Source organism: Sus scrofa, chromosome 1, assembly GCF_000003025.6.
Source record: "Sus scrofa isolate TJ Tabasco breed Duroc chromosome 1, Sscrofa11.1, whole genome shotgun sequence".
Classification (NCBI taxonomy): Eukaryota; Metazoa; Chordata; class Mammalia; order Artiodactyla; family Suidae; genus Sus; species Sus scrofa.
Window position 1 is genome coordinate 202,700,151 of NC_010443.5, and position 19,227 is coordinate 202,719,377.

Consider the following 19,227-nt stretch of genomic DNA (forward strand, 5'->3'; position numbering starts at 1 on the left):
TTCACCAGCAAGTATAATGCAGTCTTCTCCATGCCCCCTTTGCTCTACATGTTAAAAACGTCTCTGTGAAACTATCCATTAATGAGAATGTTGTGGGGTCTACCCAGCCCCAGGGAATAACTCAAAAATTGAGGTCTCTCTCTACCTCCCTCACCCCCATATATAAAATGACAGAGGTAATATCTTTCAATAACACCTTTCCTTTCTTATTTGTTTATGTGAGTTAAGCCACTAATACTTCATCAATGGGATTCTCTCATACACAGAATCATTTGCCTTGAGTCCCAAATGATTTGGGTCACCTTGGCTCCACTAAAACTATAAGTGGTTAAGGGTTGTTGTCACTCATTCACCCCATGTTAACCTAACAAGATCTAGGGTCCTCTGCATCTCCTCACTTTTCTTTCTCTGTTCTGTTCTGGAGGGACCCACACCTCACCCTGATTCCATTTAGGGATGAAAGGGATTGATGACGACTCTTTCTCCCCATTAGGAGTAAAGAAGATACTGGCTTTGGGCTAATTTATCTCAAAAAAGTGAGAATTCTAGATTGACAAGTTGAGCCCATTTTTTATTTCAATGTCTAATTAATATTGAAATATCTTTTAAATGGGAAGGCAATGATTGATAGAGATATGGTTCAAAAGTTACAAAATATTTTTCTAGGCTTTTACCTTGCATCATATTGATCCTCTAGAATTAAAACATTGCTTTGTTTATTTTTGAAATTTTCTGTATTTTACAAAAGGCATGTGAAGTTGCCTGCAACAAAAGATGTATCAGGAGTTCCCGTCGTGGCGCAGTGGTTAACGAATCCGACTAGGAACCATGAGGTTGCGGGTTCGATCCCTGCCCTTGCTCAGTGGGTTGATGATCCGGCGTTGCCGTGAGCTGTGGTGTAGGTTGCAGACGCGGCTCGGATCCCGAGTTGCTGTGGCTCTGGCGTAGGCTGGTGGCTGAAGCTCCGATTCGACCCCTAGCCTGGGAATCTCCATATGTGCCCAAGAAATAGCAAAAAGACCAAAAAAAAAAAAAAAAAAGATGTATCAACTGCTTAATGAAATAAATATAAAAAAATCACTTCCAGCACTGTTTTTCAAACCAGGGCAAACCTGTCAGAAGAAATAGTGTATCCATGGGGGCAAGAAGTCAGAGTCAAAGAAGTGTGGCTGAGGTTTCTAGGGCATCAAGGAGGGACTCTAAAGTGAACAATAACTCAAAGATTAGATGTTGAAAAAGCCAAAAGCTGATCATGGCCTGGAAGATGCCAGAGGTCTGTTTTTGATAATGCCAGTTTCTGTGTAAGGAGGTGCCCTGGAATGTGAAAGGAGAGGTGTAGGTCAAAATAACACTGCTGTTGTGATGAAGCTACAGATTTGGCTCAGAGTTCTTAGCTTTCAGGGAAAATGGGCCATATGGACAATAATCGAGCTTTGGAAACAGAATGGAGGAAGCCTAATAGGTCCTGAGGATGATACATTTTTATTTTGGCAAAGAAAATATCTCTCCCTCCAGTTGTAAGATGGGCAAGTTCTGGGACCTAATGTAGAGTGTGATGATTATAGCTAATAATACTATATGATATAGTTGAAAGTTGCTAAGAAACATGTTCTTATCACAAAAAAGAAATGGTAAGTATGTGACGAGAGAGGTGTTAGCTAATGTGATGGTGGTAATTATTTTGTAATATAGAAGTGTATCAAATGCGTGTTGTATACATTACATTCATACAATATTATATGCCAATTATATCTCAGTAAGACTGGGAAAAAAGGTCTCGATTATTGGCTTTGAATAAGTAAGTTACCATGCTATAATAGGACCCAGAAAAGAGCCATATGACAAGGAACTCTGGGCAGCCTCTTAGAGCTGAGAACAACTCTTACCCAACAGCAAACAAGTTGGAGACCTTGGTCCTACAACAGCAAGTAGATGAATTCTGCCAACAGCATGAGAGCTTAGATCTTTCCCCAGTTGAACCTCTCATTAGCTGTCAGCTCTGGCTGACCAACCTGATGAAACACTGAGGTGGAGACCCAGTTAAGCTGTGCTTGGACTTCTGACCTAGAGAAACTGTGAAATAATATGTGTGTGTTGATTTAAGCTGTTAAATTCACGGTAATTTGTTACACAGTATAGAAAACTAATACAATTGAACATTAAAAGACATAGGGCCCATTCACTGAGCCAATTGCATATGAACTTGACTAAGTTATTTTACCATATCCAGCATCAGAACTAGATTCTATAGAATGTTAGAACTCCAGGGAACAATCTTGTGACAATTACCCCTGTTAGATTTTTTGGATCAATTGAAAATTTTAAGTCTAAAAATTCCTGGTTTGGGGACATTCTTTTGGAGTGGTTTTCAATTCTCCCAACACAAGCTTGAGCGTGTGTATGTGTTTGTGTGTTTGTGGGGTTGTGGTTGGAAAGCAACTTCTTTAATGGGATCAGAATAGTTGGAGGAGTTAGAAATCTAGGGGAGTATAGAGCAAAATATCAAAGCCTAATTACAGATCAGTGACATGGAAAGGGTTCCATTACCAGAAGTCAAATAGGAGAAGCCAATGACTGAGTGGACAAATATGAAAGACAGAATTCAAGGAGACTTTGATTGTAACAACCAATAGGAGCAAAGAGTGGATGGATTTGGAGATTTAGGCTCTAATTTTGGTGGGCTGTGGTGACTTTCTTGCTTAAAATTAATTTCTAGAGTTCCCACTGTGGTGTAATGAGTTAAGGATCCGGTGTTGCTGCAGCTGTGGCTTGGATACAATCCCTGGCCCAGGATCTTCCATATGCTATGGGTGTAGCCAAAAAAAAATTAATTTTCCTCTGAATCCTTTTGAAAGCTCAAGGCTCACCATTATGGACACCTCCTTCCTACAGGTACTTCTCTGGTGGAGATCCAAGAAAATGGTTACCTCAATCCACAGATCATATCAAGGGAAGGAAAATTCCCTGCCTAAAGCCACATAGCATCATCTTAGGAAATAAACCTGGGGCTTCTTATTCCCAGCTGACTGTTTTCTTTGAGATCATTGAAAAATATATATAATTGATTTAACAAAATGCATGAAGGATATAAAATGGGAAGTGTTGAAATTTCCAGTAAAGATAGAAAAGCAATACAAAAGCAGATTTAGATCAGGAATAGAGGCAGGAAATAGCCAGATGTGATTCAGATTGGAGAAAGAGAACCCAAAACATCTGAGGAACAATAATTTGAAACAGATACTCTCCTGAAGAAAGCAATCTGGAAAGCAGCAGTAAAGGTGAGAGACCTGGGTAGCACTGTTAAAATAAATGGGGTCTCTAATGCTTGCACAGTGGTCAAATATGGCTAATTGAATATGGAAGCCACAGCTAGAGAGGGTCAGTGGGTACTAAGGGAGGATGCAATTCTTAGGGTCTAAGTATCTGATGCCATGCTCTTCCACTCTTTCTTGGCTGTGTATTCATTCCTCTGGCTAGAAGGGAAAGTCATATATTCCCCACTAATGAAGACAAGGGAGGGTTCTAAAAAATTGATGCTCTCAGTCCCCAGGGCACCTGGATCCCCTGGACCAGTTCTTCAGGCTTTAACTAATATCTCTTTTTACTCTAGTGTACAATCAAACATTATCATAGTATCTGTATGCCACAAATTAAAAAAGGTTTGGACTCACAGGTCTAGAAGACTCTCCCATACTCTGCTTGTTCTTCTTTCTAAATATTATCAATTAAAAATATTTATATCACATATTTCACACATACAGAGAAGAGCACAAATAATAGATTTTCAACTCAATGAATTGTATTAACTGAAGCACACCTGTTTAACCACCACCCAGATTAAGATGTTGAAAATCACCAGAACTCTAGAAGCACCTTCCCCGCATCCACCATGGTAACCTCCTTCTGATCACTACTCACCCACTAATAGCATAGATCAGTTTGCCTGATCTTGAATTTTATATATAGTTGGTAATTTTTACATCTGGCATCTTTTGTGCAAGATCATGTGTGTGAGTTTCATGTATGTTGTTGCATAGTTATACATTTCCTCTTTTCATTGTTGTATAGTATTCCATTGTGTGAATATATTTATTCTGTTGGTTATGGACATTGAGTTGTTTTAGTTTGGGTCTATAATGAAAATTTTCTTCTGGTAAGCATATGTACACAGTTCTTTTAGTCTCAACCAGCTTTTAAGAGTCTTTCAAGATAACCTGCTCCAAATTTTGTATGTGCCTCAGGCCACATGAGCTCAAAACACGTTTAATTATTTTTCCTCTCTATTTTCCTAGGGAAAAGGTGAAAACAGCCCATCCCGACTATTACCTATTATTCTCAACTGAGGCCAAGATCTGTGTATACTTTTCTTAGAAGCATTTTTCAAATGGAATATGTAATATTTACAAGCATCCAGTGAGAAACCTTTGTTCAAAAATTGAGCTGCTTTCTGTTCAGTGGAACTACAGAAAAACAGAGGAAATCTGTTCATTGAACCTACTACAAATGAGGTCTGGATGTCATCACTGCGCCAAGAGAAACAATGGAAGAGGGTCAGAACCAAGGGTTGTTACCTGGATTGTTGACTGACCTTTCTGTTGACCCCAGTTTGCAATTCAAACATTATCATGGTCTGTGTTTGCCATAAAATCAAAAAGGGGCATCTTGGAGTTCCCGTCGTGGCACAGTGGAAATGAATCTGACTAGGAACCATGAGGTTTCAGTTTCAATCCCTGGCCTTGCTCATTGGGTTAAGGATCCTGTGTTGCTGTGAGCTGTGGTGTAGGTCGCAGACGCAGCTCAGATCTGGCATTGCTATAGCTGTGGCATAGGTGGCAGCTGTAGCTCCGATTCGACCTCTAGCCTGGGAAACTCCATATGGCACAGGTGGGGCCCTAAAAAGCAAAAATAAAAATAAAAAACAAAAAATAAAATAAAAAAAGAGAAAGATGTTTGCTTTTTGACACCTTAACAGAAACACTTAATAATTTTAATAATTCTCCCTTCTCTGATAAAGACAGAGTTTTATTAGCTGGGGAGGCCAAGATTTATATCACACAAGTCTCTTAATTATGCTTATTCCCAGATTATCCCCCCACCACTTGCCTTAGAAGAAATTCACTTTCTAAGGAAGACTAAGGCTGTTCTATTTCTTCTTTGGGAGAGGAGACAGAAAGGAAAAAATCAGGCTTAATCTCTAACAGGTCATCCAGTTTTCTAGTGCCTGCATTGGTCTCACAGCACACATTTTCCTGAGGCAAATTGGATACAATATGATACATTATTTAGGAAACATTTTGCATTAGATTACCCAAGGCACCACTGATAACAAGAACTAACACTGCAAAGGAAAAGAGAAGGAAAAAATACACTCTCATTTAATCTGAATGGTTTTTTGATTTACCCATTTTTAAAAAATGGGTCTATCTATTAAGGTTCTTTTTTTTTTCTTTCTTTTTTTCCCCTCCCTTGTAGTAACAGAAATGGACTCAGGCTAACTTGAACAACAACCAACACAATGAATGGATTTATTGGGCAGATACTGGGAACATCACAGACTTCAAGTAAGGGTTGAACAGTAAGACCTCAGGGCCAGGAACAAGTGTAAGGAACTGGCCTGCTTTCTCTCTGGGGTTAAATGCCTACCATTTTTGGATTAGTGTTCATTTCTTGGGCCAGTCACTGTGGCTGAAGCACTCTCAGGGGACCAGCCTGGGTCATGGGCCCTCTACCTCAGGGACAGAAAAGGGTCAGGGGAGGAGCTGGCAGACAAAAGCAGTAGCCTAGGACTAGAAGGGTGATAGCCAAAGTCATCAGGTTTCTGATGGAAATAGCACAAGAGAAAAGGTGAAGTGGTCTGACTAATTGGTGATGTTGGTAAGCAGTATAAGAAGTCCTGGCTAATGACAGTATTGGAAGATATAGGAAAAGGCTTGACTTAAGCACAATATCATAATTAAAGATAGATTGGCTCATTGTGGGTTTGCTGTGGTTACTTATTTTTTTCTATTAAAAATTATTCAACTTACTGCAGAAAGTAAATATGTTATTGAGAGTCTTCCCTGTCCCATTGATAGAATTGTTTTTATAACATAGTTCTTAATAACATGAGGTTTCTTAGGAATGCAACTAGTAACATCATAAACACACACATATGTATGGGATAGGATTTTCACATCCATGTACACAAATGATACTGGACTGTAATTTTTCTATACCACACCATACCATACTATGGTAGTTCTTGGTGTTCCCAGCCTTTCATCAGGTTACTGAGTTACCTTTATGTGACAGGCTTTATATGACTTTAGATGCTGGGAATATGGTGATGTTCATGGTGAACCCTGAGCATCAACCACTGTCCTGGTGGAGTTGAGAGGTTTATAGAGAAGATAGATGACAACAACAGAATTTCTGGTAAGAGAAATAAAGGGTGCTATGGAAACAGATCGATGTACATAAAATACCTATCTTAGTTGCTATATCAAAAGTAATGAATAAAGGACCCAGTCCAGGGCAGAGCACCTGGTAGGCAGTCAAAAATGTTATTACTATTATTTGACAATATTTCCAATTTTTTAGTTGGATTATTAGTTTACATAATTTCTTAAGTTTCTGAGCCAGTTTTGGTAATGTCCCTTTATTGAGAGTATTGTCCACTCATCATTAGCACAGAACTATATGGAGTATGATCTTATAATTTAAAAATCTTCATATCTGTGGTTACCTACACATTTTTCTTCCTAGTTTATTTTTTCTCTGCTTTGGATTTAAAGAGAGGTGGTAGGTAAGTTATGTTAACTTTTTAAAGTATTTTTTATTCTTTTTTGGGCTGTACCTGTGGCATACGGAAGTTTCCAGACTAGGGGTCAAATCGGAGTTACAGTTGCTGGCCTATGCCATAGCCACAGCAACACCAGAGCCCAGCTCATATACCACAGCTCATAGCAACGCCACATCCTTAACCCACTGAGCAAAGCCAGGGATGGAACCCACATTCTCATGGATGCTAGTTGGGTTTGTTACCACTGAGCCACCGTGGGAACTCCCTTTAAAGTATTTTTTTAGCTTGAATGTTTTATGAATTTTTTTGACTTTTAAATCAATTATTTATGTTATCCTCCTCAATAACGTCTATCAGTTTTTCTTACAATTTTTTTTTGTCGTTTTCTGGTATCTTAAATTTAAATCTTAGCTTATTATATTTTGTCCCTTGTTAATAATTAAAACATTTAAGACTGAATTTTTATCTAATGTAAACTTGGCTTCATCCTAAAGGTTATGGTTTTATCTAATTGTTTTATAAATAATTTGTAATTCCAGTTTTTATTTTCTCTTTTAATAAAGAATTACTCAAAGGTGTACCTGAAAACTTTCAAATGGCTGGCATTTATTTTCTTTTGACTTTTAAAGTTTATTTTTCTAAACAGTATGGTAAATTTAATGAGGTTGATAAAATTTCTATTTTTAAAGCATTTGTATCTTACTGATAAATTTTTATCTTCCATATAAACATTTATTTCTAAATATTTATAAATATATGTATTTATAATACATACATTATAAATATAGGTATTTACACACATTTTATATACAAACGCACGCACACAACACACTTTGGTTTTTGTTAATGTTTCATGGGAGACAAAAAGAATATTATCAATAGGCTAAAGAGTTTGAGATGAGTATCTGTAGGTGTATACTTAGTAAATCACTTATACCAATGTTATTTTTCAGCATCTCCATGTCCCTATGTATCTTTGGCATTACAGAGCTGTCTAAAACTGAGAGCGTTCTTTTCATTGATTGGTTCTATTCTATACCTGTCACTTTCCCCTCTTTCAAACATTTCCCCTTTGTACATTAGGATGAAGTGAGTTTTGGTATACAAAATTTGATGACTAATATCTTCATTATGAATTGAAGCACTTGTCCACACGAAATTATATTTTTCCCTCAAGCTTATTGAACTTTCCTTTTTATTGTATCAGTATTGTGACACCTATTTTGGGGGGAAGGTGAAGGGAATACATTTAATATTATTTAATATTAATACATTTAATATTATTTTGTCTTTTTGACTTTAGGTTTTAATACACTTTAATAAACTTTTCTTTCTCTCTGTCTTTTTAGGGCTGCACCTGCGGCATATGGAAGTTCCCAGCTAGGGGTTCAATTGGAGCTGCAGCTGCCGGCCTCTACTACCGCCATAGCAACACTATATCCCAGCCGCATCTGCCACATACAATGCAGCTCATGGCAACGCCAGATCCTTAACCCACTTAGCAAGGCCAGGAATCAAACCTGAATCCTCATGGATACTAGTCGGGTTTGCTACTGCTAAGCCACAATGGGAACTCCAAACTTCTCACTTTTAATAAACTATCATTGAGTTTTAAAGATTTATTTGGAAATTCTGTGTATTTTCACAGGGAGTTCAACCTATGTGTTGATGTATCTATTTTGATTTTATTTCTAATATCATATTTTAATTATTTCTCCAGGCTTATTTACTGCCCCCCCATAGACTATAATTTACATAATTTTAATTTCTACAGTATCTTGGAAAGTTCATATTCTATTTTAATTCTATTTCTTTCCAAGTTAAAAAATTGTTCTCTGACCAATATCTCTTGAATTATGATATTCAAAAATGAAACATGAATCTTTTGAGACTCTTATTAGATAAAGAAGTTAATATTCTTATTTTTTTTCATGCTCTCCTCCAGTTTCTTATTACTTCCCAATTTTTGAAAATAATTTGGGGGGTTAGCACTAAATTATTTTTATTCAATTATTCCTATCTTTTTTTGCATTTTATATCTAATCTTTTAAGAATGATTTATGGACACACTTGCTTTTGCAACCATACTTAGTACAATTATTTAGACTGACATACAGGTGTAACTGGCTTCAATACTCATTCTGAGTTTCTGAGTTGTATAATAGGCATGCATTACTTTTATAATTATAAAAATAAGAAGGCTTTTTTTAAAAAACACAGAAAAAACTAGTGCCTATACCAATCAGGAGAGCAAATGCTTGTTAAAAATTTATACATTGTTTGAGGACCAGCAGCTGTTTCTGAGGGAGGTCCTGGAATCAGAGGTAGGTCTAACAGCCATAGTACAATGATTTTTTTCTTCTCTCTAAAGTCAAGCTCCTCCTCATAAAACCTAAAGTTCTATCTGTTCCAGAACACATTCCAGAACTGAAGGATTTATGTTGACTGTTTGGACTAGGTAGAACTGAAGAATCTGGCAACGGCAGTGTGATTGCAATGATAATCTTATTTCAGATTCCTCTTCTCCTTCTCACTACATAAACTCCCTATCACTTGGCATCCTTCACATGCCCGAAAACCTTCTGCATGATGATTCTATCTTTTCTTCAAGTGCTGTTTAGCCAAATGTTTGTCATTGTCTCTGCTTTCTATCACCCTACAGATTGTTTTGTTGTTTTTTTTTTAAGAGCCATTTGTTCAAACTTGAATCTATGGAGAAGAAAATTGACTCAGTTCTCTGGCCTGCACTATTTTGGGAGAAAGAAAAACAGGACCAAATCTCCAGTGCTAGTATATTAGATAAATAAGCTGTTCCTACTGGTGAGAAATGTTGGCCCATGGTTGTCATCAACCACTCGGGTAACCCAGATCATTTCCATGGGGAGGTATAAGGATAGGGTAAAAGGCTATTAATATTTCTTTTAAAAAATTTATTGAAATATAGTTGACTTACAAAGTTAGTATTAATATTTTGTATTAGTGTCTTAATAGCAGAAGTCCTTATTGAACTTAACATCTTTCTTTCTTTTTTTCTTTCTTTTTCTAAAGAGCCATTTGTTTACCGTTATACATTACTTTTCTGGTTGCCAGCACTTGCTTTAAATTTTGCATGGGATGTTAGTGTGGCCCTAACCGTGGGAGGCCACCTGCTTCCCTGCCACCCTGCCAGATACCAAGTCTGGGCGTGTGTGTACGGGTATTAAACCTGTCCCTCAACGAAAACCACATCAGTATTTTATCCCCTTTAATGCTGTGGTGGGCTTGTTCATCCTGTGTGAATGTAAACTTCAGAGCACATGGTTCTTGGAATTCAGGAAGAAATAACACTTGCTAGAAACTCCTGCAACGAACTGTTCACAAGACCCCTTACATTAAGCTGTCTGCAGGTTTTAAAAAGTGTTTCAGGATTCTAAGTACTTTCTTTCATTTGAGGTCCCGAGATATTCCTATGAAAGGCTCTATGCAAAGGTCAAGGGAGGGGTGTTATTCTAGTTATTTCATATTTCAGTCTTGCTTAAACAAAATGTATACTTTTGAAAGTCTTTTTAACCTCTTACCAAGCACCATCATGGTGTGGTTTCTACTGATCCTTGTTCCACTGCGGATCGGGTAAGAAAGAGACACTTTTCTCTCACGGACACATTCTCCCCTTGAGGGGGCTTGTGGTTGGAAAAATATCAAAGTCTATGATTGCTGATTGCTTCATGCTCTTCCTGGCCTTGGGTGAGTGTGGCAAATGTTTGGTTTCAAGGTATTGGTGGGTGTGAAATGAGGGCTTGTGAACATGCTCTGGTCTGAGTGGGGATCCAGGACCCCCACCCAGAGGGTGTGGGTTAGTGATGGGAGAGAGGGCTGCTCTTCTCAAAACTGCAGTGTCTGTTCAGAGCCGTAAAGCAAGCAGTTGGTAAATTCTGTGCAGAGAGGGCCCTTTTAGAACCATGTTTTAGACTTTAGTAGCGAGGATATTCTTGGGAAAAAAAACTGTGTGTGTATATATATATATATATATATATATATATATATATATATTTATATTTATATTTAGGGCCACATCCCAGACCAGGGGTCAAATCAGAGCTGCAGCTGCTGGCCTACTCCACAGCCAGAGCAATGCCAGATCTGAACCACATCTTCGACCTACACTACAGCTCAGGGCAATGGTGGATCCTTAACTCACTGAGCAGGGCCAGGGATCAAACTTGCGTCCTCATGGATACTAGTTGGGTTCGTTACCAGTGAGCCACAACAGGAACTCCTGGAATATTTTTATAGGATAGATAGGTTACAGCTGCAAGAAAAGTTATCTCACATGGCTGGTTGGCTATGATTTCATGAAATGAATGTTATCTGCAAGAAGACTAAAAATAGGATGAATCATTACAAAACGCATGTCCTTAAGATTCCAAATGAGTGGTTACAGATGGGGTAAAACAGGCAGTTAAGCCGATCTTGAAGCCTGGTAGTCTGAGACTTGGAAATGCTCCTGGCAGATTGATTGCTTGTGGGCAAGCATGATAAAGCTGATGTGTAGTGAATGGTATGCTAAGCAGTGACTTACATTATCTCATTTTAATGCCCATAACAGTCTATGAAATAGGTATTACTTTATTTTAAGAGGAGGATATGAGTGATAGGTTAAATGGCAAAGGTCACAAGAGCGAGTTAATAGTTAAGCTGGGGTTTGGCCTTCGGCAGCAGTATGCCTTTATTACCCAACTGGACCGACTTGGCTGAATGGCCAGATCCCATCTTATCCCTCCCCATTTCTTGTAAACCAACTGAAGAGATTCATGCAGGCTTGCAAGTTTTCCCCCCATTTGAGGTGCAAACCCTTAAGTAAAATTGGTCCCAGCCCCGGGACAAGTGTTCCTATAACACTTCCACGATGCTCTTGAGTTATGTTTCAGCTTCTGGGCAATAGCCTGAGTAGGGGTCTATCTACTCATTTTGCAAACAACCAAAGCTGGGCTATTTTTTCCTTTATTTATGGCTTGTGATCACCACCGGCAAATTTCTCAGAGGAGTGCATTTAAATATGCCACATTTGTATTACTGTATGTGTATTCTGGGTGAAACATTTATGATAAATCAAGTTTTAAGGTGCCCTATGGGGAAAATGCTGATGGAAAAATGCATCTGAAGAAAACTTTTCTCTTAGCGGTCATTACTTGAGGAAACAGGCTCCATTTATCTTGTGAGGGCTTATGTGAGATGAATACAGACCACCCAGGATCATGGTTCTGCATATCGCGAGAGGAAAATGAAGCATCCAGACTTAGCTCTAGGCTTCTTCAAGCCTCTGTGCTGTGCCATATTAATCCTTCTCCCCTTCTTCCAGCATTCCCCATCTTTCCAGCCAGGGAAAACTGGCAAATGCTTACGTTTATGGCAAGCCTTCTACCCTGACCAAACTATCCACCCTACCCACTACTTGGAATGCTTTTCTCAGTTCTCCACTTCTCGGGTGCTTAATTCCTATACACACCTACACTCCTGCACATTTATGGCACTTTTTCAAAAACACCTGACTCCTTGTCCCTCTCCAAGCAAAGTTAGACTCCTGATAATGCTATCTTTTATAATTTTTCCTTGCTTGACCTACTCACCATTTGTAGTTACATACTTCATTTGTGTGACATTTGTTTGATGCCTGGCTCCTTCACAAGACTCTAGGTTCACTGGGGGCATGTACTTCCATGAGTGTCTAGTACAAGTGTCTTGCCACATAGAAGACATTCTAAATATCTGTTAAAGGAATATGCTTCTCCTGGGCTCTATGGAAACACATGAAAATAGCTTTCTTATTATACTTTCCCATTTAAAGGCTCTCTCTCTCTCACCTCACCGTCCCTCTCATTGGACTGTAAGCACACCGATGTAAATATTTGCAATCCCCAATGCCCACCATAGTGGCTGGAACATATAAGTGCTCAATAAGAGTAAGTGAAGTTGAGTGGGCCTTGAATGATTTAAACCTCAGCTTTACCATCATGAAGAGAAGGCATTTCAGTTCGGTATAATTAATTCTTATTAAGCACCCATTAAGTGTCAAAGTCTATGTATGGTACTGAGGATATAAGAATGTGTGAGCTGACAGTTTAGAAAGCAAGACAGACACACAAAGAGATAATTGTAGGCAAAGTATTGCCTGTGCAATGAGAAAACTTAGCATAGAGTATTATGGTAGGACAGAGAATAATGAGATGCTTCATTCCCTAGCCTGATGTGAATCTTCAAAATTCAGAGTTAGAACTGTGGACTGAGAGAGAGAGAGAGAGAGAGAGAGAGAGAGAGTGTGTGTGTGTGTGTATGTGTGTGTGTGTGTATTGTGGGTGCTGGGGGCAGTAACAGAGTGTGAGTAGGAGCAGTTTGGTGCTGCTGAAACATGAAGCATTAGGCAGTAGTGTAGGTGAGGTTAGAGGGGTAAATCATGGAGGATCTTAGAAAACATGTGAAAGAAAGTGTGGTCTTTCCTTTATGTTTTTCTCTACAACTTGGGCATTGTGATTGCTGGAGTTTTCCTTGATCAGTGAGAGCAAGGACAGCATTACCAAAGGCAGGAAAATCTCAGACACTAAAATTGAATAATTTATACATTCATTCCTTTAGTGAATGTTTACTTAGTATCTACTAAGTGCCAGGCACTGAGGATAGTTACAGGTTCAAACAGGATACAGCGTTTACCCCCACAGACTTCAGTGTAGTGAAAAAGACAGATGTATAAACAAGACTAAAATATAAGGAAACAAGTATAATAGCCTAAGCCAGCAGTTCTCAAATATTTTGGTTTTAGGACTCCTTTATTCTCCTGAATATTATTGAAAATCTCCCAAAACTCTTGCTTATGAGGTTTCTCTATATATATATCATTATTATTAGAAATTAAAACAAATTTATAAAAGATGAATTAAATGAATACCATAAAAAAAGGACATGATAACAAATATTTTTATGACAGTAACTATATTTTATCACTCTTTCTTTCACAAAAGAATTAGTGAAAAGAGTGCAATTGTTGTACACTTTTCTAAGTCTCTGTGCTGGCTTAATAGATACAGAATTCTCATATCTGTTTTTTGCATTCAATCTATTGCAATCTGTTGTTTTGGTTGAAGTATCTGAAGAAAACCCAGCATCAGACAATTGTGTAGATGGAGAAGGGGGGGAGTATTTCAACAGGCTTTTCAGATAACTATGGGAATTCTTTGACACTACACCAAAACTTGACAAGTGATACTTTCTTAAAAGTTAGTTGAAATGTGGAATCTGAAAGTAATCCATAACCTTTTAAAATTTTGTCATATAAAAACTTATTGGTCCACATTGTACTTTGGACAGATCTTTTAACCAGGCATGATTTTGTATTAGTTATTTGGAAAATACTGGTTCACTGAGTGAACCACAGATGCATTTCATTATAACATATCAAATCATAATATGAATAAATGTATATAATAATATATTAAAGCATCATAAATACAGAAATTACAAAATTCCTAAATATCACTTGCTGACCTCATCAGCAGAGTATATAAGTGCTGGGAAGCTGTAAAGCTTATGGTGACAAGTTTACCAAAATTCAAAGTTTTGTTTTGAAAGTTCAGCTTTCATCACTGGCAACGAATAGTATCATCTGCTTTCTTTAAAGTTATAGGTTTACTTAATTCATTTTCTAGAAAATGGGCAAATACACAAGTCTAAATAGCCATAGATTTGATGTAAGTCATTCTTTCAAGTAAAGATGACTTTCCATGAAAGATGTGAGTAGTTCAGCTTGCAACACAACCACACAAGTGTTTTCCTTCAATACATTCATAGAAGTAAACCAACCTATCTCAACATGCAGAAGGGCTTTGTGTGTACTTTCCATTTTGTCCCAGAGTTTAAATATGTATACTGAAGGGTTAAGTTTAATAAAAGTAAAAGTTTTTTATTGCTTCATCAAGCATAATCTTAAGGGAAACAAATGTTCTTTAAGTGTGTAGTGGTGAAGAATACAATAGCTATTGACATGATTTAGTGCCACTGCCATGATTTGTGCCAAGATGCCAGCAATTTTATCCACCAGTATTTTTGCAACCTAAGCACAAGGTCAACATGGCTGTTTCAAAATTAATCAACAGTTTTTTTGGATTTTTTTTTTTTTTATTTTAAGGTATGGAACACCAAATATTTTGGCACCACCTGTGCTTGTTTTCAAGCATTCAGATAAAAGACAATCTTTGATGATTAGTTGGTGCTGATATTGGATAAATACAAGAAAAATAGCTATGTTTGTAGATTTGCCCATTTCTGAGTCAAAAGTACAATTCTGCAGAAGAGAGAGCAACCCAGTCCTCATGTTTCTAGCTAAATCTTTAATTCAACAAGTTACTGTATTGCTGGAATGTGGCGGTGATGTGAATTCTCTTTACTGACTTTTCATACAGCAGGTATTCAGCAATTCAGCTATAGAGGGGTTTATTGTCTCTCAGCTACTGTATAGGCTTCTCCAGCCAATGCAATTTGATGATTTACCCAATAAGATGCCTTTGGGGCATCTCATGTCTAGCGTCAAGGATGTAAGCAATAATTTTTGGCTTTAAAGAGCTCGCTATATCTATATTTAAAAGATTTTTAAGTCCTTTATCTGCAAACTCTGAATCTGCTTCCTAATATATTTTTGTTGAATTTCCTTTTGTATAATGAGTTTAACTCAGCCAAGGAAAGTAAATTAGCAATGTGAAGTTGTTTCTGAATACAATTTTTTGCACTAGGAAAAGAATTTCTGCCATAAATAGGACATGTTGAATAAATATTCAAATAATGTTGATTTAAAGGGGTAAAATATTAGGGGTCTGCTAATGTTTACCTGCCACGGGTCATTCCAAAAAAACATGAACAATGAATTGCCACTGCCCTAGAGTTTGGACTGAGATGTATTATTATTATTTTTATTATTTTTTCTAGTTAATGATAGTGGAATTGCCCATTTTAACATGGTACTCACTGGGCCCATGTTTATTTAGAGTGTGCATGTGGGGCGGGGGGGAGGGTAGCCTAATATGAGGCTATCAGCCTAAAGATGAGGTTTTAATTGTAGTAGCATGGAAAAATCTCATTGGAGGTGATTCAGAAGCCATCGAGACCACAGATAGGTGGGACTGCAGAGACCTTGTGTCACTTGCCTGAGGTCACCTGCTAATCAATGGTAGGGCTGAGGCAAGGAGGTAATGCTTTGATCTACAGTGGAGCTGAATTAGCAGCAAATTTACATGCAACTTTAGGGACAACTTCCTGCCATAAGAAGGAATTACATTATCTAGCTTAATCGTCACAACAAAAGAATCGCTAAGTGCAATAAGGTAATGGGGCTCCATGCCAAAGGGGGCAGGAGTAAATCCTATCCCTATGCCCTAGAGAGAGAGAGAGAGCTCCACTTACCTGTCACAGATGGACTTGACAGTGCTGTTAAAGGAAAACTGCCAGGCTAACCCAGTCTTCTGTCTGTTTGTTTTTTTCTCCCTTTAGGTTATTGGTTCTCCAAATTTAGTGTGATAAGAATTATTATTCAGGGTTGTGTGTAATTAATGGGAGATTTAAGGATAGTCAAGCCAATTTTCCTAATATTTGCCAACCTTGAAATCAAACTGGGTAAATAGAAATCTACTTTACTACAGTGCATTAGAGAGTCAATATTTAACACACTTGAGTTGTTTTCTAAATTAAAATTTTGAGTACAAATTTCAAGAAGTAAAATGGAAGAAGTGTTTTGGAGAAATCCTGAAAATGACCGCTTTCTCTGTTAGCAATACCAAACCCATTCCGGATCTCAATGCTATTTGCCAAGGGATTCTATTATATTTTATAAATGTCTACCCTTCTCTCCCCTTCTTTTTCTGTAATCTAGCAATACATCCCACTTGTCTCTCCCACCTCTTCTCTGTCCCAGAACACTCTTTTTCGGTACATTCAAATCCCAGAGGAGAACTGTGAACTCTGACGACCCATTCCAGGCCAACTTTTACAGAGTCTTACTCTGCGTTTTTACACACAACAACTCCTCTCCATTTCTCCTCTGCCCCCACCCCACAACTGTCCCCTCCGGCCCCAGCATCACTATGTTTTCCCACCTGGCAAACAGCCTCACCGAATTCTGGGTGGCAGGCATTGACCAGACTTCAATACAAATGCTCCTGTCGAAAATGGCACCAACTTAGGTGAAGAACAAAGACACTCCAGCTTCAAAGCAGAAGCTCCAGTTTCTGCACAGAAGGGGTTTCACACAACCCCGGTTAACAACAACAACCACCTCAGGGGAAGAAAAGGCCCGGACTACAAAGAAATGCCAAGTAAGCAGCCATCAACCCTCCCTTTCTTCTTCTAGCACATTTAGCACAAAACCTGATCAGGAGAGCAGTTCTTTGATAATTGGTTGGACCATGACTGCTGCTAGTAGCACTTCTTCTGCCTCATATATCCCAGAAATTCAGGGAGAGCTGAGTGTTCTGTGCTCACCCAGGCTTAGAGATGTGCAACACGTACGCACATGCACATGCACGGTACACTCTCTGTGGAACGGAACTAGTTTGCTAGAAAAGGATTCTGGCAACTTCCCAAAGACTACAGGTCAAGTCATGTTTCTCCTTTCCTTTCCTCTTTTTTTGGGGGGGGGGAGGGGGAGGGGTGATTCTCTCTTTTTCTCCTCATTGTAGTTAACCTTTGAAGTGTGGCTGTAGAGCGCTGGCAAATATGTACTTGCTGTAATTGCCATGTTTTTGAGGAAAAAAAAATTAAGACTAGTGGGAAAGGAGAGGCTGACAACATAGGGAGAGAGAAAGAATGAAGTTTTAAAATAACAGTTTTTAAATGTTACCTTTTCCTCTCTATTAACCCAAAGGAGAGAATTAAAAGGACAGTTTTCAGCTCCATCTGGCCCTAACTCAAAAGAAAAGGGAGAATCAGCCCTTTGGAGAATGAGGCAGACAATACATAAGTAAATAAATCAGACAGAATATTCTTACGTTTCCATTCTTTTTCTGCTATGATACTTTTCCCAGCTTCTAACAATAGCTCTCTTTTCACCCCTGAACCCCCCACTTCCCTTTTCCCTCCTCCACCCTAAACTGTCAGGCCCTTTCTGTCCCCTCCATCCCCCTCCTTGGCCTCTGTCATCAGAGAGGTGGACAGGAGCCAGGCTTCGCTGTGGTTCTTTGCCATGTCACTAGCTCCACCAGTTGTTGATGAAAATCTGGCACTGAGAGATGAGGCCATCTGTGGTGAAGTTTAAACCTATTTACCTCTCTGGCAAGCTGGTTGAAGCCTCTCTTTCTCTGTATTCAGTGAGGCTGAAGATGACAAATGCAGTGGGATTAAAGCCATGGGATGAATTTGGGCAAAACAAAACCCTTCCCCCAAAACCGCTCCTGATAGCTAGTAGCTGTAAGTATAAGCGAGTCTGTGGTGTCTGGTGTGTGCAACCCAGAAACACTCCAGCCCTGGATCCCACTCTCTGTGAGCTTGAAGAATCAAGACACCTGGCTGAGTTCCAGGCTGGACTTCAGGTCTTGGGAGATGCTAGTTCTTTGGTGAATGATCTTGGAATAATCCTGGGCTCTATTTCTATTCTATTTGCAGGGCCAATAAGAATTGTTCTCACATATAGCTAATGAGCTTCAAAAGAAAACCACCACACTTCTGCCTTTAGCACAGGACTCCACAGCTTGACCAATTACTTGATCCACACACTTGAGTCCAAAAGACTTTGGTTATTTCCAAAAGTCCAATCAACCCATTAAGCTACCAGCGAAACCATTCAGACAAGCATGAAGTAAGCTCTGAAGTTAGTGCCAAAAGCCTTGGACAATGGCAGGATCCCTGGGAAGAGGCCAATTTACCATGAAGCCAATAAAGCTTAAGCTTCTGGGCCCCTTTTGAGGCCCTGAGAGGGATCCTAGCAATGTGTTCACATGTTTGTTGCAAAAGTAAGGTATTTGAAGCCCAATGAGTTGACTGCTGTGTCTGTTTCAACTTCTCCTATTATATTTTCCCTGTTTCATGGAATTGGAGTGATCCAAAGCAATTGAGTTGGAGCTTCATTTAGTTTGGGCTTAGTAAGAGATTTATGAGGCTCAAAGTCACTTCCATGTGTGGTTGGTTACTTTATTGCTGTCCATCTTGGTATAGAAATGGCTTCCAGGTACCTACTTACAGCCTGCTGTGCTGACCTGCCTGGCAACATGGCACAAAGAGGCAGGGCCAGAAGATAACTCTCACTATGAAAATGTCCCATGGTGTTTGGCACTGGAAATATGTAGTTAATGGAGGAGGAGAAACTAGTTTTGAAATGTGTGGAATCAGAGCCTAGTCTAAAACAGAGATAAAATATTTTGAGAGGTTATTAGGGAGATTAAACAAAATGATGGAAGCATTTACCAGTGTCTAGTGTAAATCACAAGTAAGTAAAG